This window comes from Macaca mulatta, chromosome 2, assembly GCF_049350105.2.
Source record: "Macaca mulatta isolate MMU2019108-1 chromosome 2, T2T-MMU8v2.0, whole genome shotgun sequence".
NCBI lineage: Eukaryota > Metazoa > Chordata > Mammalia > Primates > Cercopithecidae > Macaca > Macaca mulatta.
Genome location: NC_133407.1, coordinates 153,180,684 through 153,206,534, shown reverse-complemented (window position 1 = coordinate 153,206,534; position 25,851 = coordinate 153,180,684). Strand labels below are relative to the sequence as shown.

The window sequence follows — 25,851 nt, the reverse complement described above, 5'->3', positions numbered from 1 at the left end:
GCGCGCATGGGCTCGGACACACAAAGAACCCGGGCTCGCCGAGCGCGCGCGCACACCCTCGGGCTGCGCGGCGAACGTTCGTTGCCAGGTGCGGCAGTCCGCCCTGGGCGCCTCCTGCCTGCGAAAGAAGAGCAGGACAGACCCGACCCGACCCACCTAGTCCCCTCCTTCACAGCAGCCTCCAAACTCCACCGCTCGCCTCTCCTCCAGGCTCCTAGGATGAGGCCCAGGGCTCCTGGAGCAGCCAGGTGCAGACCAGACCGGGCTTGCACTCCACTCCGTTCCCCTGGGCGATCGTCCACGTTCTGGGAGACTCGGTTTACCCCTCCCAATAGTCGGCACGGTCACCGAGCTCTCACCAGGGGCGGGAGGGTGGCCTGAGCTTGTGGTGTGAAGCCAGGTACAGAGCTCCAGAATCCTGGCCTTGCCATGGCTGTGTGACCCTGGGCAAGTGACTCACAATTTCTGTGCCTCAGTGTCCTCATCTATAAAATGGAAAGGAAAAATAGTAGCGCTTGTCTCCTCTGGCTGTTACGAAGATCCAAGGTTAACAGCATAGAGACCTCGGAACACACCCGGCATCTAGGAAGTGCCAAGCCAGTGTCAGCTAATGTGACTATTTTTAAATGGAGATGGGGAGTGTGCCATTATTCTTGTCCTTATTTGAATGAACGGGCCCTCAGGGACCATTTTTCACAGCCCTGCCCTGGCAACATGAGAGGGAAACGCTGTGAGAACCCCCAACCCCAGCTTTCCCCTGTTCCCCCTCTCTCCCTCTGCACCTGGGAGGCAGGGAGGAGAGAGCCGATCCTTCCACCATTTACACTGAGAATAAAAGAAGAAATGCCGGCCAGGCGTGGTGGCTCACGCCTCTAATCCCAGCACTTTGGGAGGCCGAGGGGGCAGATCACCTGAGGTCAGAAGTTCGAGACCAGCCTGGCCAACATGGCGAAACCCCGTCTCTACTAAAAGTACAAAAATTAGCCGGGTGTGGTGCCGGGCCCCTATAATCCCAGCTACTCAGGAGGCTGAGGCAGGAGAATCTCTTGAACCCGGGAGGCGGAGGTTGCAGTGAGCCGAGATCACACCACTGCACTCCAACCTGGGCGACAAGAGTGAGTCTCAAAAAAAAAAAAAAGAAGAAGAAGAAATACCACACAGGTCTGACCAAGAGCCATCCCACTCGGGCCAAGATCCCCGCCTGGAAGGGCTCTGCAGCTGCTCTCCCTGTACAGCCCCAGGATGCTAAGGAGCATCCTGAAGTGACACTGTCTCTCCCTGGAGGCCCCTGCCGTCGGACTCCAACCTGACCTTCCGGTGGGTGCTCCTCATACTGGCTCCAGCCAAGCCAGACAAGGACCACTGGGCATATGCCCTTCCTTGTCTTCCTCTGGTGCCCTCCTCACCCTTCTCTGCTGGCCCCAGGTGGCCCCTTCCTCCAGGAAGCACCTGGGGACCAGCAGTGCCTCTAGGGTCCCAGTGGCCCACGTGACATCTGCTTCTGGCCACCTGAGCACTCTCCTTTGAGTTCAGGATCACCGTACCCTTTTATAGGTGAGAAAACAAAAGCTGAGGAAGAGAAGTGACTGGGTGTCCCATATCCCTCTGCTTCAGATATGAGGTTCCCTCATGAGCTGCAGGAACAGACATCAAGCAAAAACTCCTCAGACGCCCTGTGCATGTGTGGCCGCACAGGGCACAAAGGCTGAAGCAAAGGGGCAGGTCCTGGCGTGGGGAGGGGACTCTGGGGTTGAGGTTTGAACCAAAAGGAGGCTTTGACTAAGCCACGAGCAGTGAAGCCAGCAGGAGAGGAAGCAAGTTCTAGCAGAGGTGCCTGCCGTGCAAAGGCCTGAGAGCAAGGTTGTTGGTGGCAGGGCTGACCTGTGTGGTATTTCTTCTTCTTCTTCTTTTTTTTTTTTTTGAGACTCACTCTTGTCGCCCAGGTTGGAGTGCAGTGGTGTGATCTCAGCTCACTGTAACCTCCGCTTCCTGGGTTCAAGCGATTCTCCTGCCTCAGCCTTCCAAGTAGCTGGCATTACAGTCATGCCCCACCACGCCTGGCTACTTTTGCATTTTTAGTAGAGACGGGGTTTCTCCATGTTGGTCAGGCTGGTCTCAAACTCCCAACCTCAGGTGATCCGCCCGCCTCGGCCTTCCAAAGTGCTGAGATTACAGGCCACCACGTCTGGCTTTAACTTACTTTTCTTTGGCACCTAATTATGTACCCTGCATAGTTAAATGCATTTTAATAAGTTAACCCTTTTCATCCTGACAACACCCCTATGAGATTGGTACAATTATTTCTTCTGTTTTATAGAAGGTAAAACTGAGTCACAGAGAAGTTAAGTAACTTCCCCAAGGTCACTCAGCTGGCAGATGGTAGAGCTGGAATTCAAACCGAGGCCACCTGGCTCCAGAGGTTACAATCTTGAATGAGGGGATTCTGGGTGGGCAATTGCCAGACAAAAAACCTAGCCCCAAAGAGAGAAAGGAGGAGGAGGAGGCAAGAAGATCCCCAACCTCAGCCCCAGGGAGAGGTGACAGATGAGGTGGAAAAGAGATGGTCAGACCAGAGCGGGGACCAGGAGGAGCCAGTGCCAAAGCTAGAGGCATGCACAGGGTGGAGAGAGCTCAGTGTGGGAGGCCACAGACCCTAGCTCCACCTCAGCTCTGTGGCTTCCCAGCTGCGTGGCTTGGGCCTGCAGGCCTGCTCTCTGAGCCTCAGTTTCCTCATTGTAATATGAGATAAAATACACCTTGCCTCATTGAGCCATTCTGAGGAGATTAGAGGTCTCAAACTGAGGGCCTTAAACCGAATCCAGTTCCCAGATGCGCTTCTTTGGCCATCACTGAGCTTTAATGTGTTTGGAGTTAATTTTTATGAATAAAAATGTGGAAGATTTCACATTTTAAAAATCTAGCCAGTCTGGGCAACAAAGTAAAATTTCATCTCTAACAAAAATTTTTAAGACATTAGCCGGGTATGGTGGTGCGTGACTGTGGTCCCAGCTACTCAGGAAGCTGAGGCAGGAGGATCACTTGAGTCTAGGAGGTCAAGGCTGCAGTAAGCTATGATTACACTACTGCACTCCAGCCTAGGCAAGAGAGTAAGACCCTGTCTCCAAACAACACCAATAACAACAACAACAAAACCTGAATGCCTGGTTTATCTTGAAATATGGCAGAATGGGGCCCCCCAGGCCCATTACCCACCTGTCTACAATGTTCTGGAGCTGAGGGGCATTAGCCACCCTCTCACATGGGGACATGGGCTCTCCAGGGGGCCACAGCTCCCTCCTAGCTAGTTTGCTCCTTTCTGTCACCTACCGGCCCTTGCAGGGAGCTGAATTTGAGATCCATGATGCACTTTGTGCACCCTGCCCCCTGGAAGACAACTGAGTACCAAGGGAAATGAAAAGCTTTGGCAACAAGGAGGGAGCTTCAGGGAAAGCCAGGCAGAGGTTCCCCTCAGAACCATAGACTAGGCTGAAATTCCACTGGGACTAATTCTTCTCATTTCAAGAATGAAAATTGATTGCTGGACAGAGCTCCTGGAGGGCCAATTTTCAGGCTGTAGTCTACAGCTGTCCACTTAGAGGCAGTGAATGAGATTTTTCAAAGCCTACTTTATGATTACTTACTTTAGCAGCTCTCAATAGTAAAATAAAATTGATCCAGGACTTTGATCAAAACTTCTCGTCCCTTGCTAGGGAAGAGTTTGTCTCATCTATCAGGCCACCAACAAGAGTTGTTGCAATGCTGTGGGAGCTGCAGCCCATCCTGGGCCACAGGGCCAGCTCAGGGATCTTGCTGGAGATTGAGGATTGTCTGGTCCGCGTCTTACACGTCTCAGAACATCATCCCTGGGAGCAGCCCTGAAGAGACCAAGGGTCAGTGGCAGAGCTGCTGAGTGGCTGCCTCCCTGACCTGGCCAGCATCTCCTGGGCACACTGCAGTGTGTCCATTTCCCTGGGTGTGTAGGTGGCTGCAGAGCCTTGTCAGAGCATCTGGGCCTTCAGGGATCTGCTTCCTGCCCACCAGCCTCCTCTTGCCCGCATGCAAATCTCAGTTCCATCCCTCATGGGCTGTGTGACCTAGAGTGAATAATGTGACCTCTCTGTGCCTCGGTTTCTTGATTTGTACAGCCTGTTAATCATAACCCCTCTGCTGCCGATTATTGTGTGGAGTGAGTGGACGTGATTGATGTGAAGCATCTAGCCAGGTCCCTGGCATACAGTCTAGCACTCTGGAAAGCAGGACTCCCACCTACCCCTACCACCTGTATGCTCCAGGCTTTCTTGCCTCCAGGACTTCACCCTTGCTGCTCCCTCCTGCCAAGCACTTTGCCCATTGCCCTCTTGCATCCTGGGTCTCTGCCAAACTTGGAGCCTCAGAAAGAGAACACCCAGGAGGCAGGGATGCCAAGCAGTCCCAGCAAGGGGCCTGGAGCACAGTGGACCCCAGGAAACCCTTGCAGGATGTGGTCTGTGGGTGGCAAGTGCCTGGGCTCACTTCCTCTTCTCCCTTGGTGGGCACAGCAAAATTACCCCAGAGGTGGACAGACAGGGAAGTTGTCAGTGTTGGAGACAGCCCTGCAGGGAACTGGGGACCCACAGCACATTTAGTCATTCACTAGCACTGCAGACAGATGCTCTCCAGCTTCACAGCCACCCCAGGCCGGGCCATGTTCTCTCCCTTCTGGCTGACTGCAGGGGACATCTTCCTCCCTGGCTTCCTCTCCTCCCCGACAGCCCATCTCCACTCCTGGGACTCTCTATGGCGTATAGCCATTGCAGCAAACAATTTGGTAGTTTCTTTTCTTTTACTTTTATCTTTTTTTTTTTTCCTGAGACAAAGTCTCTAAAAAATGCTGTTGCCCAAGCTGGCCTTGAACTCCTGGGCTCCAGTGATCCTCCCACCTCAGCCTCCTAAGTAACCGGGGTTATAGGCACACCACCACGCCCAGCTACTCTGGCAGTTTCCGATAAGGTTATAAATTTCTTATAAGATTAAACACAACACTGTGAGCCAGCAATTGCACACCCAGGTAATTGACCAGAGAGAAATGAAAATGTTTGTTCACCCAAAGACTTATGAATGGCAGTGGTATTCATACAGTCCAAAATGGAAACAGCCCTGGTTGTATCTGTCAATAGAAGAATGGAAAAACAGATGGAAGGACTGTAATTCACAGGTGAAAAGGAACAGGCTATGAGAGGCTCCAAACCGAGGGGGCAGAGGGGTGTGTCTCCAAAACACAGTGAGCCCAGTGAGAGAAGCCAGAGCCACGGACCAGATGCCCTGCAGTGGGTCCCTGTACATGGACTTCAAAGTCAGGCAGAGTGAATGAGGGTCATGGGAATAGGAGCAGTGGTTGCCTCCAGAGGTGAGGAGGGATGGGGTGAGGTGGAGTGGGGTGGGGGGTGGGGTGAGGTGGAGTGGGGTGGGGTGGGGTGGGAGATGGGGTGGGGGTGGGGTGGGGTGGGGTGGGAGATGGGGTGGGGTGGGGGTGGGGTGAGGTGGAGTGGGATGGGGGTGGGGTGAGGTGGAGTAGGGTGGGAGTGGGGTGAGGTGGAGTGGGGTGAGGTGGGGTGGGGATGGAGTGAGGTGGAGTGGGGTGGGGGGGACATGGGTTGGGGGGTGGAGTGGGGTGGGGTGGGGAATGGGTTGGGGGAGGTGTGAGGTGGAGTGGGATAGAGTGGGGTAGGGGGTGAGGTGAGGTGGAGTGGGGTGGGGTGGGGCGTGAGGTGAGATGGGGTGGGATGGGGTGTGAGGTGAGGTGGGGTGAGGTGAGGTGGGGTGGGGCGTGAGGTGAGGTGGGGTGGGGTGGGGCATGAGGTGAGGTGGGGTGGGGTGGGGTGTGAGGTGAGGTGGAGTGGGGTGGGGTGGGGCGTGAAGTGAGATGGGGTGGGATGGGGTGTGAGGTGAGGTGGGGTGAGGTGAGGTGAGGTGGGATGGGATGGGGTGGGGTATGAGGTGAGGTGGGGTGGGGTGCAGTGGCATAGGGTGAGGGGGTGGCATGGGGTGGGGATGGGGTGCAGTGGGGTGAGGGGGTTGGGGTGATGTGGGGTGGTGTGGGGTGGGTGGTGTATGAGAGAACCTGAGGGATAGGAAGGGGCTCCATCCTTACCTGGGGCAGGCCACACCAGTACGTGCTGTCACATTTCACTGTAGGAAGTGTAGACCTCAGTAAAAATCCCAAGGAAAACCCCCCCAGACTTCCAGACCCACTCAGGCTTCCTTCCTACTTTGAACCACCCGGTGGCCCCCACCACACTGCCACTAAGCCACACTCCTGGCAGCCACTGAGATAACTCCTGCCCGAACCTCCGCCACTCTCCTCTGCCTCCCTCACCCCCAGCCTCTCTGGCCTCCTGGCTTTCCCTCCAACTCCAGGCTCCCCTCTTTCTGCCTCAGGGCCTTTGCCCCTGTCTTGTTCCCTGCCCCAGGCACTTCCCCTCAGCCCTTCCCAGGGCTGGGTCCTCCTCCCTAGGCCTCAGCTCCGGTGTCTCATCCCCAGAGACCTTCCCAGACCACCATTTCTCAGATAGCCCCGGCTGCCTCCTCCCTCCCCTGCACCAGCCCTAAGCCATCACCTCATTTTATTCGCATTCTAACTTGGATATCGGGTGAGTGGACCTTGATCATTTACCTATTGACTTGTTTCTGTCTGTTTTCACACTAGACTGCCCACTTCATGTGTCCCCAGGGCCTACAGCAGTGCCCAGCCCCATGGCAGATGTCCAACAAATTCTGCTGAATGAATGGAGCTGGAGCTGCCTACAGTTTCCCCCCACACTCCCACCCCCATTCCACAGACTGCAAAGCAAACCATTTGTGTAGCTATGGAGAAAGGGGCCGGTCTTTAAGACTATGCATTCGGCTCTACCCACAAGAGCCCCCTTCCCTCCCCATCTCCTCTGCAGAGACCTAATTCCAAGCCATGAGTGGATCCTTAGTGGCTCTGTAACCCAGAGGGACCTCCATCTTCCTCTGCCTCGGTCTCCCCATCAATGGCATGAGGTTAGCCAAGGTGACCTTCCAGTCCCGCTTCAACTGAAAAGTGCATATACTCACGGCAGGATGTTGTTAACATACGAATTTGACTCAGTAGGTCTGAGGTGGGGTTGGAGATTCTGAATTTCTTTCTTTCTTTCTTATTTATTTATTTATTTATTTATTTATTTATTTATTTTTTCTTCTTCTTTTCTTCTTCTTCTTCTTCTTCTCCTTCTCCTTCTCCTTCTCCTCCTTCTCCTTCTCCTTCTCCTTCTCCTCCTTCTTCTTCTTCTGATGGAGTTTCGCTCTGGTCGCCCAGGCTGGAGTACAATGGTGCGATCTCTGCTCACTGCAACCTCTGCCCCCTGGGTTCAAGTGATTCTCCTGCCTCAGCCTCCCAAGTAGCTGGGATTACAGGTATGTGCCACCACACCTGGCTAATTTTGTATTTTTAGTAGAGAAGGGGTTTCTCCATGTTGGTCAGGCTGGTCTCAAACTACCGACCTCAGATGATCTGCCTGCCTCGGCCTCCCAAAGTGCTGGGATTACAGGGGTGAGCCACCCGTCCGGCCTTCTATTTTATTTATTTATTTATTTATTTATTTATTTATTTATTTTTGAGACAGGATCTCACTCTGTCACCCAGGCTGGAGTGCAGTGGCATGATCACAGCTCACTGCAGCCTCCACCTTCTAGGGTCAAGCCATTCTCTCACCTCAGCATCCCAAGTAGCTGGGACTATAGCCATGAGCCACCATGCCCAGCTAATTTTTGTATTTTTTATAGAGACTAGGGTTTAGCCATGTTGCCCAGGCTGGTTTCAAACTCCTGAGCTCAAGCAGTCCACCTGCCTCAGCCTCCCAAAGTGCTGGAATTACAGGTGTGAGCCATCACGCTCCGCATTTTTATTTTATTTATTTATTTATTTATTTATTTATTTTGAGACAGTCTCACCTTGTTGCTCAGGCTGGAGTGCAATGGTGCGATCTCGGCTCACTGCAACCTCCGCCTCCCGGGTTCAAACGATTCTCCTGCCTCAGCCTCCCAAGTGGCTGGGATTATAGGCACCTGCCACTACACACAACTAATTTTTGTATGTTTAGTAGAGATGGGGTTTCACCATGTTGGCCAGGCTGGTCTCGATCTCCTGACCTCATGATCTGCCCGCCTCAGCCTCCCAAAGTGCTCGGATTACAGGTATGAGTCGCTGCGCCCGGCCAAACCAAAAGCCTCCAGCACCCGTTATTCCCAGGCAGTCTCCCACCAAAGTACTAACCAGACCCAAACCTGCTTAGCTTCTGAGATCAGATGAGATCGGGCGCGTTCAGGGTGGTATGGCCATAGACTGCTTTTTAAAATAGATATGAGGTGTCTCTATGTTGCCCAGGTTGATCTCAAACTTCTGGGCTCAAGCAATCCTCCAGCCTTAGCCTCCCCAAATGCTGGTATTACAGGTGTGAGCTTCTGTGCCAAGATTCTGAATCTCTAACAAGCTCCTGGGAGACATCCCAGGCTGTGGGTCCACAAGCCACAAAAGGAGTCCTGAGAATGCAGGGGAGAGGCTCACAAAGTCTGGCCCCCAGACTAGCAGCTTCACCTGGGAACTTGTTAGAAAAACAAAGCCCCAGCCCAGCCCAGACCTAATGAATCAGAAACTCTGTGGTGGGGCACGGTCCTGTCTAACAAGCACTTCAGGGGCTTCCGAGACAGCTGGCGTTTCAGAACCACTGCTACAGGAGGTACCAGTTCTCAACCTTGGTGGCCCAAGGAGAAACTGAAAAAGTTCTGATGCCTGGGGTCCCACGCTCAGAAATTCTCATTTAAATGGGCATGAGATGGTGGCAGCGGCTGCTGCTTCTTTTTCTTCTCCTTCTCCTTCTTCTTCTTCTTTGTCCTTCGTTCTTTAAGATAAAGCTCTCCAGGCAACGTGAATGTCTCATCAGTGCTGGATCCTTGAGCTAGAGGGTGCTGGGCCTCCGAGCATTCCGGTGGCCCAGACATCCCCAGGCAGGCCTGATTCCTCTGCATTCTTGCCCGGGCCTCCCAGTGACTGCCTTCTTATATTTGGTTATTTTTCCCTCCCTCCCCAAACACAACAATTCAAAATATTCTCAGCTCCCAGACCATAAACAAAGCGGGAGAGGCAAGCTCCCTGACTGTTTTGTTCCCACTTATGGCCTGATCCAAGGCTGGCCTGATTGGGCCCTTGGGACTGGTCATCTGAGCTGGAGTGGGGTGGGCCTCGTTCTCAGGCTGCCCCAGCTCCACTCCTGGATTCCCAGGATCCCTCAGCTCTAGATGACCCCAGGTATCCCCCAAAGCCACTTCCCCAGGGAAACAGAGGTCAGCAAGTGACTTGTCCCATGACACAGAGGAATGCCCAGAAGGTCCCTCTGATCTGTGGTTTCTAGCCTTGGGGGCAGATGTGTTGGCTCTGGGACTCGGAGAGATGTGTGTTCAATTCCAGGCTCTGCCCCTTACCAACTGTGACCTTAGGCACAGGATTAGCCCCAATTTGAGCCTCATTTTGTCTGTCTGTAAAATGAGGATGGCACTAGAGCCCCGTCCAGGGTGAATGTGAAGGTCAGAGCCTACACAAGATGAGTTCTCATAACTATCACTGTCATTCTGATGACTTCTGCCAGGATGGCAAAACCAGCAAGAATGAGCAAGAGGAGAGGGGCAGGGGGCACAGGAGGTTGTCCATCTGAGTCTCAGGTGCCTGACCTGGGCCCAGGGGCTCATTCTGGAGTATGGGAAGGGAAGAGACAGGTCCAGGTTACCAAGGGGTATCCTAGACAGGCCCTGGGGGAGGAGAGAAGCTAATACCCTTGTTGTGCAAGTGGCACCAAGGGTGGAGGTGACACTTGTCACATGGGAACTTGAACCTGGTCTCTAGAGGCATTATCATCCCTCGTGCTTTGATGCTATTTGTAGCCTTTAAGCCTGTTATTCTATACTTGTGTATTGAAAGGCTCGGGCCCAGCACTTTCCTTATTTGACAAATGTGTTGTCCCCTGTGGGTCAGTGGTCGAGAAAACCACTGGGATGACACAGGACACCCCTGGCACTGGCAGAGTTCTACCCTGAGATGACAAATGCTGCAAATACTCTCTCAGTATTGAGAAGTTATATGTCAGGCTAATACGCTGTTAGGCACAAACTACCCTGCCCTCCCGCCTTGGTGTGCTTATTTTCGTGGTGAGCTGGAGGCCACCTTAGAATGTAAAGTTCCCAGGCTCCTTGGAGCTGGATCCAGCAAGTGGTGGCTGGGGAGTGCCAGCCTCCATCTGAGGCCCTGGCCTGTGGCCTGCCCCTCACCCCTCTTCTCCTGCCATTCCAAGCTCTGTCCTCCCACTTGAGCAGCTCTGGTCCATGCAGAGGGACAACCCACCTTCCATTCAAGCTCAACCCCCAAGCACAGCCCCCTTGTCCAGCCTTAAGCCTGGGTACACACCAGTGTGCCTCTCCACCCTCAGCTGAATGAATGGGGGAGAGGCCCATGGGCAGGGACTCTGGGGCCTGGTGTACCCAGGGTTCAATTTAGAAGTTGGAGGGTACTGGCTCATGGTGGTCACATCCCTTGGACCCTGTGGAATGTGTATATGACCTTGTGGGAAGGTGTGCAGCCTCAGGAGGGCCCCTCTGGGAGCCCATAGACATGGGTTCCTCTGTCTGGGGCCTAAGGGTAGTCCTAGTGTCTTCCGCACAGCACCAATGCAGAGCCGAATGCAGGAAAGGGCTGCTCATGGAAAGACACACAACTTGTGTTATTATTATTATTTTATTTGTTTATTTACTTTGAGACAGAGTTTTGCTCTTGTTGCCCAGGCTGGAGTGCAATGGTGTGATCTTGGCTCGCTGCAACCTCTGCCTCCCAGGTTCAAGTGATTTTCCTGCCTCAGCCTCCCAAGTAGCTGGGGTCATAGGCATGCACCACCATGCCCAACTAATTCTGTATTTTTAGTAGAGATGGGGTTTCACCATATTGGCCAGGCTGGTCTCGAACTCCTGACCTCAAGTGATCCACCCGCCTCGGCCTCCCAAAGTGCTGGGATTACAGGCATGAGCCACCTCGTCCAGCCTCGTGTTATTATTGATGGTTGCATGGAAAGCCTCCAAAGCTGGCCCTACATATGGCAGAGAAAAATAGGAACTCACAACCCAGCAGGGTGAAGGCATCGGTATTTACTGAATTCCTACTGTGTGCCAGGCACTGAGCCAAGTGCTCACAGACGCTTTCTCATGGACCTCTCCTAATAGCCTGGGAGGAGGGATCCATTTCATGGATGAGGAAATCGAGGCTCAGAGAGGTGAGCCACTGACGGAGGGCGACACAGTGGAGCTGGGATTTGAATCCAAGTGTATCAGACCCTAAGCTATGAGCCCTGCTCCTTCCCATGGGCCAGAGGAGCAATGAAAGCTAAGAGGAGATGACAGAGCAGCAGAGATAGGGCAGGAAGGAGATCGCCACACAGCCAGGATGAGGGTGAAAGGGATGTCTGGTTTTGGACATGAGCCCTACGACCTCTGTCATTTAGTGTGTGACCTTACTGACAAGATGCAGGACTGCTGCCTGCAGGGACCCCGATTTTCCTTACGGATGGTCTAGGGAAGTGAGAAGGAAAAAAAATCTTCATTTGGGTTATAATAACCTTTTGTGTGAGCCAAATTTTGCCTAAGTCCAGCTGCCTTGGAGCACAGTAATAATTCTGTAATCCACCGGCTGTCACTGCTCATGCTTATGACACACAGGCTGAATCTGTTTGTTCAGCCTTCAGGGTTTAATGCCCTTCTGTGTCTATGTGCTCAGCTGATAGCCACCATGCATGACTTGGGACTTCTGAATGGGACCAAGAAGTATCTGACGTGTGATTTCCTGGAAAGCACATAGGAGTTCGGCCCAGATCCAGACTTGGCAGCTAACTTGCTGTGTGACTGTGGACAAATGACTGAACCTTTCTGGGCATCAATTCCCTCAAACATAGAGGGAAGGTGGGCAGGGATGGATTACCCACCCTTGAAGCCTCAACCATGAGAAGCATCCCAGAATGAGATGTATTCAGGTAATAAGGGAGTTTTTCTCTTTTCTTTTTGTTATTTAAAAAATTGATATGTAATAGTAGTACGTATCACAGTCCATGTGATATTTTGATACCTGTATATGATGTGCTGTGATTAAATCGGGGTAATTGGGATCTCCATCACCTCAAACATTTATCTTTTTCTGACCAGGCATGGTTACTCACACCTGTAATCCCAGCTCTTTGGGAGGCCGAGGCGGGCAGATCACTTGACGTCAGGAGTTTGAGACCAGCCTGGCCAACACAGTCTCTACTAAAAATACAAAAATTAGCCAGGCATGGTGGTGTGAGCCTGTAGTCCCAGCTTCTCTGGAAGCTGAGGCATGAGAATAGCTTGAACCCAGGAGGTGGAGGTTGCAGTGAGCTGAGACTGTGCCACTGCACTCCAGCCTGGGTGACAGAGCAAGACTACATCTCAAAAAATAAAAAATAAAAAATAAAAATTTAAAAAAAAAAAATCTCCTTTCTTTGTGTTGGGAACATTACAATTCTTTTCTTCTAGCTACTTTGAAATATACAATAAATTATTGTGAACTATAGCTTCCTTATTATATATTTTCTCTTTTCAATTCTCATTTATCCAGTTGCTCAATCAAGAAGAAGCTGCCAGGTGCAGTGGCTTACGCCTGTAATTCCAAAACTCTGGGAGGCTGAGAGGGGAGCAAATCACCTGAAGTCAGGAGTTCAAGACCAGCCTGGCCAACATGGTGAAATGCCATCTCTACTAAAAATACAAAAATAAGCTGGGTGTGGTAGTGGGCACTTTTAATCCTAGCTACTCAGTAGGCTGAGACAGGAGCAGAGGTTACAGTGAGCTGAGATCGTACCACTGCACTCCAGGCTGGGCAACAAAGAGTGAAACTCTGTCTAAAAAAACAAAAACAAAACAAAACAAAAAAGAAGCAGTGGCAGCAGCAGCCTCAGTGAGGTGCTCCAGCATCTTCACCACCTTGGTCACTTGCTCATCTCCTTTTTGAACAAAAGCAGCCCCAGATCAGAGCCGCTGAGCACCTGCAGCCAGCAAGGTTGGCTGGTTTTCATTGTCTGCATTTTTAAGGCATCTTCTATTTATAGAAAGGATTGTGATCTTGCATTTGTAGCAGCAATGAAAGCTTTACTTTTTGGCAAAATGTGTGCAAGTTGTTTAGAAGTGAGTCTGTTTGAAGAAAAACAAATTAAATGAATAATGATTTAGGAGGTGGGTTTGTTTCCTAGGGCTGCTGTGATCAAGTGCCACAAACCTGGTGGCTTAAAACAACAGAAATATGTTCTCACACAGTCCAGAGGCTGGAGTCCTAAGTCGAAGTGGTAGATCCCTCTGAGGCTCCTGGTGGAAGCCTTCTTTGCCTCTTCCTAGCATCTGGTGGCCTCTCTCAGTCCTTGGTGCTCCTTGGCTTGCAGCTGCGTCACTCCACCCCTGGCCTCTGTCATCACGTAGCCATCTTCCTCTGTGTCCCTGTGTCCAAATTTTCCTCTTCTTATAAGGACTCTCGTATATTGCATTAGGACCCTCCCTAATGACCTCATCTTAACTTGATTACATCTGCAAGGACACTATCTCCAAATAAGGTCACATTCGCAGGTAGCAGGAGTTAGGACTTCAACATCTCTTTTGGAGGAGACACAATGTGGCCCATAATAGATGGGTTGCAGCAAATGGAAAATTTATGCAGGAAGACCTGACAGCTAAAAGTCTGGGGAGTGCCGCCCAGGCCAATCTCTTGGGAGAGGGACTCCAGCCCTGTGCAGGGTGGCTGGGGGCACCTTGGACAATCCCGATGTCTCTCCCTGAGTCATGGTTCCCTGGGGTTTTCAAACTGGGTTCCGTAGAGTCCCAAAGAGATCTGGGGAGATCCAGATCTCCAGACAGCCAACATCACCTCCACTTTGCTCCAACCACTATAGGGGCAGTGGCAAAATTGTTTGTTTGACTAAAAGGCACCCAAATAATTTTAAAGATAAAAACACTTTAAAATCATCAGCTTAGGCTAGACATGGTGGCTCACGCCTGTAATCCTAGTACTTTGGGAGACTGAGGCAGGTGGATCACCCGAGGTCAGGAGTTCAAGACCAGCTTGGCAAACATGGTGAAACACCGCCTCCACTAAAAATATAAAACTTAGCTGGGTGAAGTGGCGTGTGCCTGTGATCCCAGCTAATCGGGAGGCTGAGGCACGAGAAACACTTAAAGTCGGGAGGCAGAGGTTGCAGTGAGCCAAGATCTAGCCACTCCACTCCAGCCTGGGTGACAAAGCGAGACTCTGTCTCGAAAAAAAAAAAAAAAAAAAAAAAAAAGTAGGTTAGAGGATCTGTGTCTCCTCCCAGCCCCAGACATTCTGATTTTAATGTACCCTCCTGCTCTGGCTAGGAAGAAAGGACCAGGGCTGCTGCTTACTTGTCTCTGGGAAGAAAGTGTCTATTTGCCTATTTACACAGATTTCCCCCTCAGGAAGGTTCCCCGTCTCAGCTGCAGACAGAGCGGGAGAACTCAGCTTGGGCAGTGTCACCTTTTGCTCCCAGGCTCTTGCCACTCTGGGGACCTTTCAGTTCCTCTGACTCTCAGCTGCCTCCCTTCTGACCACAGGGAGCTTGCTCACCCTGTTCCCGCTGCTGGGAACATTCTGACGTCCTTTACTTGGCAGGTTTCTGTGCATCCTTTGGTCCTGTCCTCGGGGAAGTCTTCCTTGGTACTCCCTATGTGAGTGAGACCCCACCCCATCCTGTTTCATAATCTATAGAACCGTGGTTCATCCGGGGTCCACATCAGACTTATCTTAGGAGCTTCTTAAAGAGATGCCCAGTCTCACCCCCCGAGACAGATTCATGTGGTGTGGTGTGAGGCCCAAGAGTCTGCCTTTAAGGAACTCCCCATCTCACTCTCATATGCAGCCAAAGTTGAGAATCACTAAGAATTATAATGATCCAGGCCAAGTGCAGTGGCTCACGCCTGTAAACCCAGCTCTTTGAGAGGTCAAGGCGAACAGATCACCTGAGGTCAGGAGTTCGAGACCAGCCTGACTAACATGGTGAAACCCTGTCTCTACTAAAAATACAAAAATTAGCCAGGGGTAGTGGCAGGCACCTGTAATCTGTAATCCCAGCTACTCAGGAGGCTGAGGTACCAGAATTGCTTGAACTCAGGAGGTGGAGGTTGCAGTGAGCTGAGATCGTGCTATTGCATTCCAGCCTGGGCGACAGAGCGAGACTTCATCTCAAAAAAAAAAAAAAAAATAATAATAATAATAATAATAATAATGATCCAAAGAACCATCTATACAAATTTCCATATTCAAAAAGTTTTGAAAAATAAAACAAAACAAAAAGGTGGCAAAACTTGAAATTTTGTGAAACTATTTAGAAACAATTTAGCTCATATACTGTGGTTCTTTTTCTTTCCTTCCTTCCTTCCTTCCTTCCTTCCTTCCTTCCTTCCTTCCTTCCTTCCTTGCTTCCTTCCTTCCTTCCTTCCTTCCTTCCTTTGTTCCTTTCTTTCTTCTTCTTCTTCTTTTTTTTTTTTTTAGAGATGGGGTCTCGCTATGTTGCCCTGGCTGGTTTTGAACTCCTGGGCTCAAGCGATCCTCCTGCCTTGGCCTCCCAAAGGGTTGGAATTACAGGCTTGAGCTACCATGTCCAGCCCACCTACTGTGAGTAGTCATAGATTTCGCTGTAGAAATATCAATGTGATTGATTATGGGAGGTAACTCCACACCCCACCGGGGTGACGTGTAGCACTTATGGAACATGCTCCGAGTCGTCTCTCTGATAGCCAGACACATTTGGACTCAGGAACTTGGAAAGGGAACTGTGGACTCTGGACTATAGTTGATGATGGCTGACATTTCTAAACCGTATCCACGTGCTGGGCTGGAGAGAAGTACTTTATGGGCTGTCTTCTTAAATCCTCATTACGTGGGAAGAAGGCATAATTTCCAAACCCGTTTCACAGAGGAGGAAATCAAACCTCAGAGAGAGAAGTAACCAGCCCAAGGTCTGACACCTGGAAAGTAGGAAGGACGGCATTCCACCCAGGCAGGCCCCAAAGCCCCTTCATTTCACAGCCTTTGTCCTTAAGTGGAAACGTCATTTGAGGGATGGTGACTGTGGCATCTGTGTGCGCTGCTAGTCGGGGTGAAGACCAGGTCTGCATGGCTGACGGTTGGCTCCTGGGACCCAGCAGGGTGCCTGGTGTGTGCTGGGGGCTCAGAGTTCCCTTGGACCAGGCTGGCAAAGCCGGCGCGCTTGTCCCCTTTCCTCGGAGACCTGCCTTTGGCCGGGTGCCATGTGCCTTGGCCATCCTTCAAGCCTGAGGGACAGATTTAGTGCCTTTAATCCTTCTCTTCAGTCAAGCCCCTGCTTGTCACCGGCCTGCCTGAGACCCTTGAAGTAGCCCTTCTAGTGAGGCCTGTCTCTCCAGGCTCAAAAGCCTGAGCTCTATCCATAGAAAGGAGCCGAGCAAAGGCAGCTCAGTCTGGGTCTGTGGAGGGGGTGATGGACTGGGAATCCACCCGGCCGTTTTGTTCCTACTAGCTGGGTGACCACGTGGCAGATTGGGAAGTGGACGTAATACTTGATGTTCTTGGTGTCAAAAGCAGAACCTTTCCCCTGCCGTGGGGACCAGAGACCTTGTCGGGGGAGGCCCACCGTTGACGACAGACTCATAAGGAGCCCCCTCAGGCTGGCAGCAGACCCACCCAACTGAACCAAGCCCAGACAGCCAACCTGCAGAACTGACAGCCAAATAAATCTTTATTGTTGAAGCCCCTTAGTTTCTGGATAGCTTGTTACACAGATTAAGCTAACGAACACCTTCCACACCAATCCTCTCTGGGCTGGTGAGGAGTAAATAAGATTACGCTTTGGACAGTGCCTGGCACAGAGGATGCCCAATAAATGCTGATATTCTCCTGTTTCTGTGTCAAAATACTTGTTATTGATCCAAAGAAAAGGAAGGAAGCCTCTCCTCATGGTGATTTTTACTGCTATTACATTTCACCTGGGACTGGTTCCCTTCTCCTTGCCTTGGTTAAGGGAGAGGCTCCTGTTGGTGATTTGGGGTTAGATGTGCTTCAGGAAAGCCTTCCTTGACCAGGGTGTTAGACCTTGGGGAATTCACAAGAACACCCAGGAAAACATGTGTTAAAAGTGACAAGAATTCCAACTTTGAAGGAGTCAGCCTCAGAAGAGGAGCTCAAAAAAAAGCCCGAAGAGGAATGGCAGGAGGCTGAAGGAAACCAGAAGACGGGGTGTCATGGAAACCAAAAGAAGAGTGTGGGAATCAGTGCAAGAGGATTAACAGGTGACATGGATGTGCCTACCTGGAGATCAGCCCTCGCTGGCCCTATCAAGATGGGATTCCATGGAGTGGAGGGGCTGGAAGTGGCTCAAGGAGGAAGTCACATGTGCATGTGAAGGTCTGATGCGCATGCATATTATGTTCTCAAATAATCTCTTATGTGTGTATTTCTTCAGCTTCCATCCAGGAGTGCCTTCTGTGCTAGGGACTAGAAGTAAACAGGACAGTCTGCACATTTCTCTAAGAGATGTGAGGCCCATCAGGAAACACAAAGACGAAGGACGAATGAATAAATGACAGATGATAAGTGAAGTCTCACTGGGGACCCCACCAAGGGACTCCAGCACAGAGAGTAGGGCAGCCCCAGTGGCACGTCCGAGCTGTGTGATCTTGGGCAAACAACCTCACTGCGTGGGCCTCTGTGTCGTCACCTGGTCTGCGGAGCTGGGACAGCGTCCAGCACTTTGGGCTCTTTGGTAAGGAGGAGCGGTGAGACCCCACAGAGGGACAATACTATGGGTGTGAGCCGCTCCCCTTGGCCAGCAAAGCCTCCAGGGAGCTCTGCACTTCACCTTTTTTTTTATTTTTATAAAACATGTCTGGGTGGGCATGGTGGCTCACACCCTGTAATCTCAGCACTTTGGAAGGCCGAGGCGGGCGGATCATGAGGTCAGGAGTTCGAGACCAGCCTGACCAACATGGTGAAACCCCCGTCTCCACTAAAATACAAAAATTAGCCGGGCTTGTTGGCAGGTGCGTGTAATCTCAGCTACTCAGGAGGCTGAGGCAGGAGAATCGCTTGAACCCGGGAGGCAGAGGTTGCAGTGAGCCGAGATTGCGCCACTGCACTCCAGCCTGGGCGACAGAGCAAGACTTCGTCTCAAACAAACAAACAAACAAAAAACATGTCTGACCCTGTGGATGCCTGGGTTTTTGTTTCTTTTTAGAAGGAAAAAGGAAGTGAGGAAAGTCTTATATGGGTGAGGGGGGAGGCGGGAGGAAGGAGAGGATGGGGGTAATGGTAGCAGCAATGTTATCTTTGTTTGCCATCAGTTCGTTTAATCCTCACAATAGCCTAATGAGACAAGTGCTATTATTAGCCCCACTTTGCCAACAAGGAAATAATCTACCTGGGAGTGGGTCAGAGGCAGGACTGGAATCCTGGCTGCCTGACTCCAGAGGAGGCACAGAGTTGGTGCCTGTCTGTGCAGACGGCGCCAAGGATTAGGAGCTCACAGCCCTGGGTTGGGGCCTAGAACTGCTGCAGACTTGCTGTGGGGCCCCTTCTTCAGGCCCCAGTTATTCCTTCTGTGCAACAAAGAGTTGAGCCCTACCTTCTCGAATTGTCTAGGGGCCACCCAGCTAATTATTTTGTATTTTTAGTAGAGCCAAGGTTTCATCATGTTGGCCAGGCTGGTCTCGAACTCCTAACCTCAGGTGATCCTCCCACCTCGGCCTCCCACTATGCTGGGATTACAGGCATGAGCCACCATGCCTGGCCGCTTCCTATTCCTTCTTAGGGCTTCAAGGCACCAGGGGGTCAGTCCCAACTCAGTCTCTCCCCCAAGGCCCCTGCCACCCTTGGAGACTGTCTTAATAGGAGCCCAAGACCCTAGTCCTGACTTGGGTCCCACCTCCCTGCCAGCAAAACTGGCCTGTCCTGTGTTCCAGGCTCAGGGCCACTGCTGGGCCAGGGCTCCCTGCCGTGGTCATTTCTAGTTAGGGGTCAGGAAGGGCGTGGTCATGGGAGTGTGGCTCCTGGGAGTCCCATTAGGCCATATCCCGGGTGCTTGGGCTTCCTCTGTGAAATGACATCCTGGCCAGGACTCCAGCTCACAGGGCTCAGCACTTGTTCCTTGGGGCTCTCCCCTTCCTCCAGCCCTTTTGGAGATGATCACTGCAAAGGTTGATGGGTGGGCTCTCAGGCCTGGGGCTAGTGGCTAGGAACAGCTTGATGCTTTGAGCAGGCACCAGCCAGCCTCCCAGTGGCTCCCTGGAATCTTGTGGGAAAAGCACCTGTGTGAGCATAGAATGTGCCATGGAAGATTCCAGCTGTGGCTGGGAGAGCTGAGGGCCTGTACAACTCAGTCATTGCCTTGGGTCAGGGGTGGAGCTGACTTCTGAGCCGGGCCAGGCTGACCCCTGTCTCAGGAAAGCTACGGCTTAGTGGGCATGAGGGCCTTGCCCAAGACCACACAGAGGTGAGAGGAGGGAGGGGAGGAGGGGTTCATCAGGATGGTCCTTTCCAGGTACAGCAGCAGCACTGACATTGCCACCCCAGAGCTTGGAACCAGGGAGAAGGCTGTTCCCTCTTCCCACAGTGCTGTTCCCACAGGCCCCATGCGCAATCTCCGCCTCATGCTGGCAGCTCCCAGGGCTGTCTCCCACCCTCCCGGCCCAGTCCTCCCCCACCCCCTCTCTTCCTCCCAGGGTCTTTCCTGAAGATCTCCATGGCTGTTTCTTCAGGCTCTGTGGGGACTTTCTGCATCCCCTCCCCAGGGCAACGTTCACACCAGAGCTGTGCTTGCCGGTGTTGATGCGTGTCACCCTCAGGACAACTCCATAAGTGCAGGCTCTATCCTCCCTCTGTAAAATGCAGTCTCCATGCCCCTGCCACGGGGCCATTGGACCTCCCATGGTCCACCTGGGTCCGTGCGGGGAAAGAGCCTGGAGCAGACCTCATGCCCAGCCAGGGCCCAACACGTGTGGACACTGCCACTGTGACTGCTAAGGTCCCAGTTGCACAGACAGGGAACGGGCTCCAGGGGCAGAGGACATAGCTCGTCAGAACAGAGCAGGCGGGGCGCAGCAGAGGTGTTCTGGCTCCCAAGTCCGCCAGGACCACGCTGTTAACCTTTCCACGATTTGGCTTTCACCTACCTGCTGCATTCAGTGGATGTTGGCCCAGTGGCGTGGGAATCCAAGACTGAGATATTGCACGCTTGATTTAGGGTAGACAGAACTTTCCATCTGTGCTATGAAGTGCTGAGGTGGATTGCCAAAAGGGACTTCCTTCCTGGGTGGCTTTCTCCCAAAAGAAATGGCCCCACAAGCCTCAGCCTCCAGAGCTGTCTCTGAGTCTCCCCTCTGTGTCCACAGCCCGGCACCAGCCTCCTCCGTGGTCTCCTGGTCTCCATCTCACTCCTCTGGTACTCTTAGTTTCTCTAAGATGCTTCTGCCCTTACCCCTAGAATCTTCAGCAGCTCCTCATTGCCTGGGGAACAGAGAACAGTCTCTCTTCCAGCACTCCGGTGGCCTTCAGATCTGGCCCCGCCCTCCTTTCCAGCTCTCCTCCTCCTTCTTCTTGCCCACATGTGCCTAGTGCTCTGCCCTCCTTGTCCTGCTCCATCTGTGCCCCACCTGACACTTTCTCCAACCTTCACCCAAATCCCCTCCATGCTGCAAGCGCCGAGCACCACCCCTCTCCATGAAGCCTTGCTGTATCTCCCCGCCCAGCGGAACTTCTCACACACCATGTTCTGCCCATCCTGCCCTCGCAGCCTTTCCAATTACAGAGGTTTGAGACTTGGACAAGCCAGGAGTGGGAAGTCATTCCACCCCTCTGATTTTCTATTGCCCCGTCTGGAGAATGGGATTGAGGCCACTGGCTGTTCCCCAGACCTGCTGGAAGGCCCAGATACAAAAGAGCCTCACCATCTCCAAGTTCCAGAAATGCACTATGGCCACCCCTGGCCTTGTCTTCCCAGTGGCCACCTCCTTTCCTCCTGGCCAAGATAACTCTTATTTAGGGGGAGGGGGCAATAGGCACCACCATAGGGGACCTATCTTTACCATTACCAGCCATCCCATTTTCTGTGGCCAACAACAGGCTTGTGGTGGGCGTGTGACTAGGTTCTGGCCAATGAGATGTAAGAGAAAGTCTACGTGGGGCCTTTTGGGAAAGATTTCCCATCTGGAGAAAAGAGGGATTCCTCTTTGTGCAGGGAGAGGCATCCATTTCCCCACTTCTCCCAGCTCCAGGGTTGACCGGTGAGAAAGTTATGTGCATGTGTGCCTGCATGCATGACTGTGTGTATATGTGTGTGCCTGTGTGTGTATATGTGTCTGTGTGTGTGGGGGGGGTGCGGGGGCAGGGAGAGCAAGGGGGAGATTGAAGGGGCTGAGATCAAAGGAGGCAGGGGCTGGATGACATAGCCTCTCAGGCCGTAGCCGGGACCTTAGATTTTATTCATTGTACCCTCAACCGCTTTTTATAAAAATGTCCTAAAATATAGAAAAATTTAAAGACTATAGAATAAGCACTCATATATACCCAACCTAGATTCCACCACTGTTCATATTTTGGTGCATTGCCCCTTTTTTGCCTAGCCATTAGAAGGTAACTTGCAGACTTCGTGCCTCCTACTTCTACATATTATTCATGTGTCTTTTAAAGGCAAGGCAAGGTTGTTCCTCTATCTAAGCACAATACAGTTATTACCAGAGAAAATCAAATTCAAATACCTCTGTAATACTCAACCCATATTCAAATCACAAAATGTTTCAGTTAGCTGGTGGACTTCCTTCCTTCCTTCCTTCCTTTCTTCCTTCCTTCCTTCCTTCCTTCCTTCCTTCCTTCCTTCCTTCCTTCCTTCCTTCCTTCCTTCCTTCCTTCCTTCCTCCCCTCCTCCTTCCCTCCCTTCTTTCCTTTCTTTCTCCCTCCCTCCGTTCCTTCCTTCTCTCCCTTCCTTCCCTCCCTCCCTCCCTCCCCTCCTTCCCTCCCTCCCTCCCTCCCTCCCTCCCTCCTTCCTTCCTTCCTTCCTTCCTTCCTTCCTTCCTTCCTTCCTTCCTTCCTTCCTTCCTTCCTTCCTTCCTTCCTTCTTCACTCCCTTCATTTGTTTCCTAGGATCTAGTGAAAATTTACATGTTGCACTTGATTGCTATGTCACTTTAAATTCTTTTAAACTCAGACAGTCTCCCACTCATTATCCTTGACATTGACTTTTTATTATTTTATTTTATTTTAAGACAGGGTCTCACTCTGTCGCCCAGGCTGGAGTGCAGTGCTGCGATCACAGCTCACTGCAGCATCACACTCCTAGACTCAATCGATCCTCCTGCCTTAGCCTCCTAGGAAGCTGGGGCTACAGGTGTGCACCATCATGCTTGGGTAATTTTTTTTTTTTTGAAACAGGGTCTCACTCTGTTGCCCAGGATGGAGTGCAGTGGCACAATGTCAGCTCACTGCAACCTCCACTCTGGGGTTCAAGAGATTCTCCTGTCTCAGTCTCCTAAGTAGCTAGCATTACAGGCGCTTGCCACCATGCCTGGCTAATTTTTGTATTTTTAGTAGAGATGGGATTTCACCATGTTGGCCAGGCTGCATGGGGCCTTTGGGAAACACAGCAAGACCCTTGTCTCAAAAAAATAAAAAAGATCTGGGCTCAAGCGATCCTCTTGCCTCAGCCGCCAATGAACCACTGCACCTAGCCCTAACATAGACTTAAAAAGCTTATGTATTTGATAATTTTTTAAAAATATTGAGATATGCCAGACATATAGGAAACAAATCTTAAATGTGCAGCTTGGGAATTTGTACATGTGTAATCACCCAGATCAAGATACAGAACATTTCCAGCTTCCCAGAAGGTCCTTCTGGCTCCTGCCAGGCAATCCCTACCCCCGCCCGAGGCACCCACAGATCCTCATTTCTATCAGCACAGATTGGTTTAGGCTGTCCTAGAACTTCATGGAAATGGAACATGCAGTGTGTACGCTGTGTCCAAGGCCTCTTTTGCTCAGCACAAAATGAGCACTTCTCCACATTATGGAGTGTGTCCTGCAGCTTTTTGAGCTGAACCGTAGGCACTCTGTAGATGAAGCGTGGTTTACCCATTCTCCCATTGAGGGCCATTTGGGGTGTGTTTGGCAACTGTGACTCTAATGAAGAGTCCAGGACAGTTGTGGTATCTGATGGTTTCCTTACAGTGACATTTAATGGGTTCCGCCTCCCTGACTTTATATAAAGAGAAATGCCTTTAATAAGTCGAGCCCAAGTGGGGCTGTGTCTTCCTTATATCTCCTGCCACCAAGGGGCCCAAAATGTCAGGTGGTCCCAGTGATTTCAGATCGGTTGGGTGGTGACCCCCAGATCTCTCCACTCTAAAGGTAAGCTTTCATTTTTATGTCAGGGTCAGTGGAGGGTTTCAAGCAGCCGAGACATGATCTGATTTATCAGTTGTAGAGACCCTGCTGAGCTCCATTTGCAGAATGGATTGTAAGGCTCGGGGCAAGGACAGGCGCAGGAAGACCTGTGAGGAGCCTACTGCACCAGTCCCAGCAGGCGATGATGGTGCCACAGTGAAGTGGCTGGGTTCTGAGTAGTGTGGTGCTACCCCTAGCACCCGCATACAGAAGGCGCTCAATCAATATTAGTTGGCCTGAGCTGAGCTTCCAGAGGATGGATATCATGGCCAGTTCGGCTTTGTGTGCCTAGCCTGGGGCCTGGCAGAGAAGATGTGCTGATCCTACTTGGGTGTGCTTGCACTCGGGGAAACCTTGGCTTATCAGGTTTGACGCCAAGATGCAGAAACAGAACAACTGGTTACCAGGCAGGGCCTTGCAGCAGCTTCTGATTAGGTACATGCTCAACCCCTCCTTCCTGAACGCTATGAATCACCAGAGAGGCCCTGTGTCTCTCCTCTGCCTTCAGGGAGCACTATGCACGTCACCCCAGAGTGACAAACAATGTCTGCCTCTTGGGAACACAAAGTTCCCAGCTTGGCGCTGGAACAGAGCACTCTCTCCCCTGCCTAGGGCTCAGGCTCACACCTCCCCACCTTTGTCTGGGAGGTGAGGATCAGGCCTCTGCAGCCCTGTGTGTGATCTTTACTTGGCCGGCCATCCTCTAGCAACCTGGGGCAGCCTCTGCCTGAAATCCTGCTGGCCCTAAGGGACGTGGTTGGCGCTCAGGTTGTTCTTATCAGTTACCTATCACTGTGTAACAAATTGCCCCAAACAGAGAGACTCAAAACCATAACTCTTTGTTATATTCTGTGGCCAGGAATTTGGGAGTGGCTTGGCTGGGTGTTTCTGCTTGGGGGTATGAGGAGGTCTCTCATGGGTCACTGTCAAGTGTCAGCGGGAGCTGCTGCCATAGGGAAGCTTGCTTGGGGCTGGAGGCTCTGCTCTCCAGGCAGCTCACTCACAAAACTGGGAGTGGGTGCTGGCTATTCGTGGGAGGACTCAGTTCGTCTGCACAGGGTGCCGGACCCGTGGCTTCCCCTAAAGGAAGTGGTTCCAGAGACTGGGGCAGAAGCTGCAATGCCTATATGACTTAACCTCGCAAGCCACATACCATCATTTCTGCAATATCCTATGGGTCACACAGGTCAGTCCCCTTCAGTGTGGGAGGGGCCCACAGAGGGTGTGGCTGTCAGGAGGTGAGAATGCCCAGGACCCAGCTTGCAGGCACACGGGCATCAGATGGCGAAGAACAGGAAAGAGCCTCACCAACCCTCTAGCCTCCTTGCCCATTCTGCAGGCATCCTGTGTGCCAGGCACCATGCTAGGCCTTGGGCATCCAGTGGTGAAGCGAGCGGGCCTGGCCTCGTGGAGTTTCCAGTTAAGCCCAGAACTCTCTCCATGCAGAGGATTCATTCAGTGAACAGAGCCCTGTGCACCGCGCAAGGATGAACGCAGCCACCAAAGCCCGAAGAAGCCCCTTTAGCCAGAGTACTGCACACAGCCGAGTCTCAAATTCACAGCCAGAGGTGCCAGGAAAGCTGGGCTGAAGGGCAGCAGGACCTCAGAGAACAGAGAAAGCTGGATCAGAGGGAGTCAAACACACATTCCTTCCCTGAGGGAATCAAGGAAGGCCCAGAAGGAGGTGGCATTTGAGCTGGTTTTGACGTCCAGGAGAATTCAGGCAAGTAGGGGACAGTGTCACATGGAGGATTAGGGCCTCTGACCTCATGGGGTTAAAGTTATGATGCTGAGTCTAGGAGATGGCCTAGAGATGACCTTGAGATAAATACCAATAGTAAAGGTAGCTTCATCCAGCCAAGCAATTTCCACACATCATCTTACTGCTGCGGGCCCATCATACACCCATTTAGCAGATGAGGAAACAAGGCTCACAGCTCAAAGCATTGGTCAAGGTCACAGAGCCAGGCCAAGCTAGGGCCGGGCCTATTCTCAGGCCTTGTAAGTGGGGACCTGGAGCCCAGATGCAGGTGTGGCAGCTCTCAGCCCAGCTTCCAGAAAGTGCCAGGCTTCTGGTGCTGAATGGGCCTCTCCTCTCCCCAGGCAGCAGACACCCCAGACCAGGGTTTCACAACAGCGGGAGGAGGTGGGTGGACTCATGTGTGGGTCAGCTTCCGTGTTCAAGGTCAGCCATGTGACTGATTAGTGGGGCCTGTGAGTTGCACGGGAAGGGATTTGCAGGGATTGCTATGGAGTGAAGTGTATTTAGGCCTGACCTCTTTCCACGGGGGGAGCTACAGAGGCCTGGCCTACTAGTGGGCTAATGAGCTC

The 25,851-nt window shown here is 51.9% G+C and overlaps 1 pseudogene; it reads right to left on the bottom strand.

Moving 5' to 3' along the window:
• Window positions 1–8,226: 8,226 nt before the first annotated feature.
• On the bottom strand, window positions 8,227–8,345 carry LOC114676466 (5S ribosomal RNA; annotated as a pseudogene).
• Between the last annotated feature and the right edge of the window lie 17,506 nt (window positions 8,346–25,851).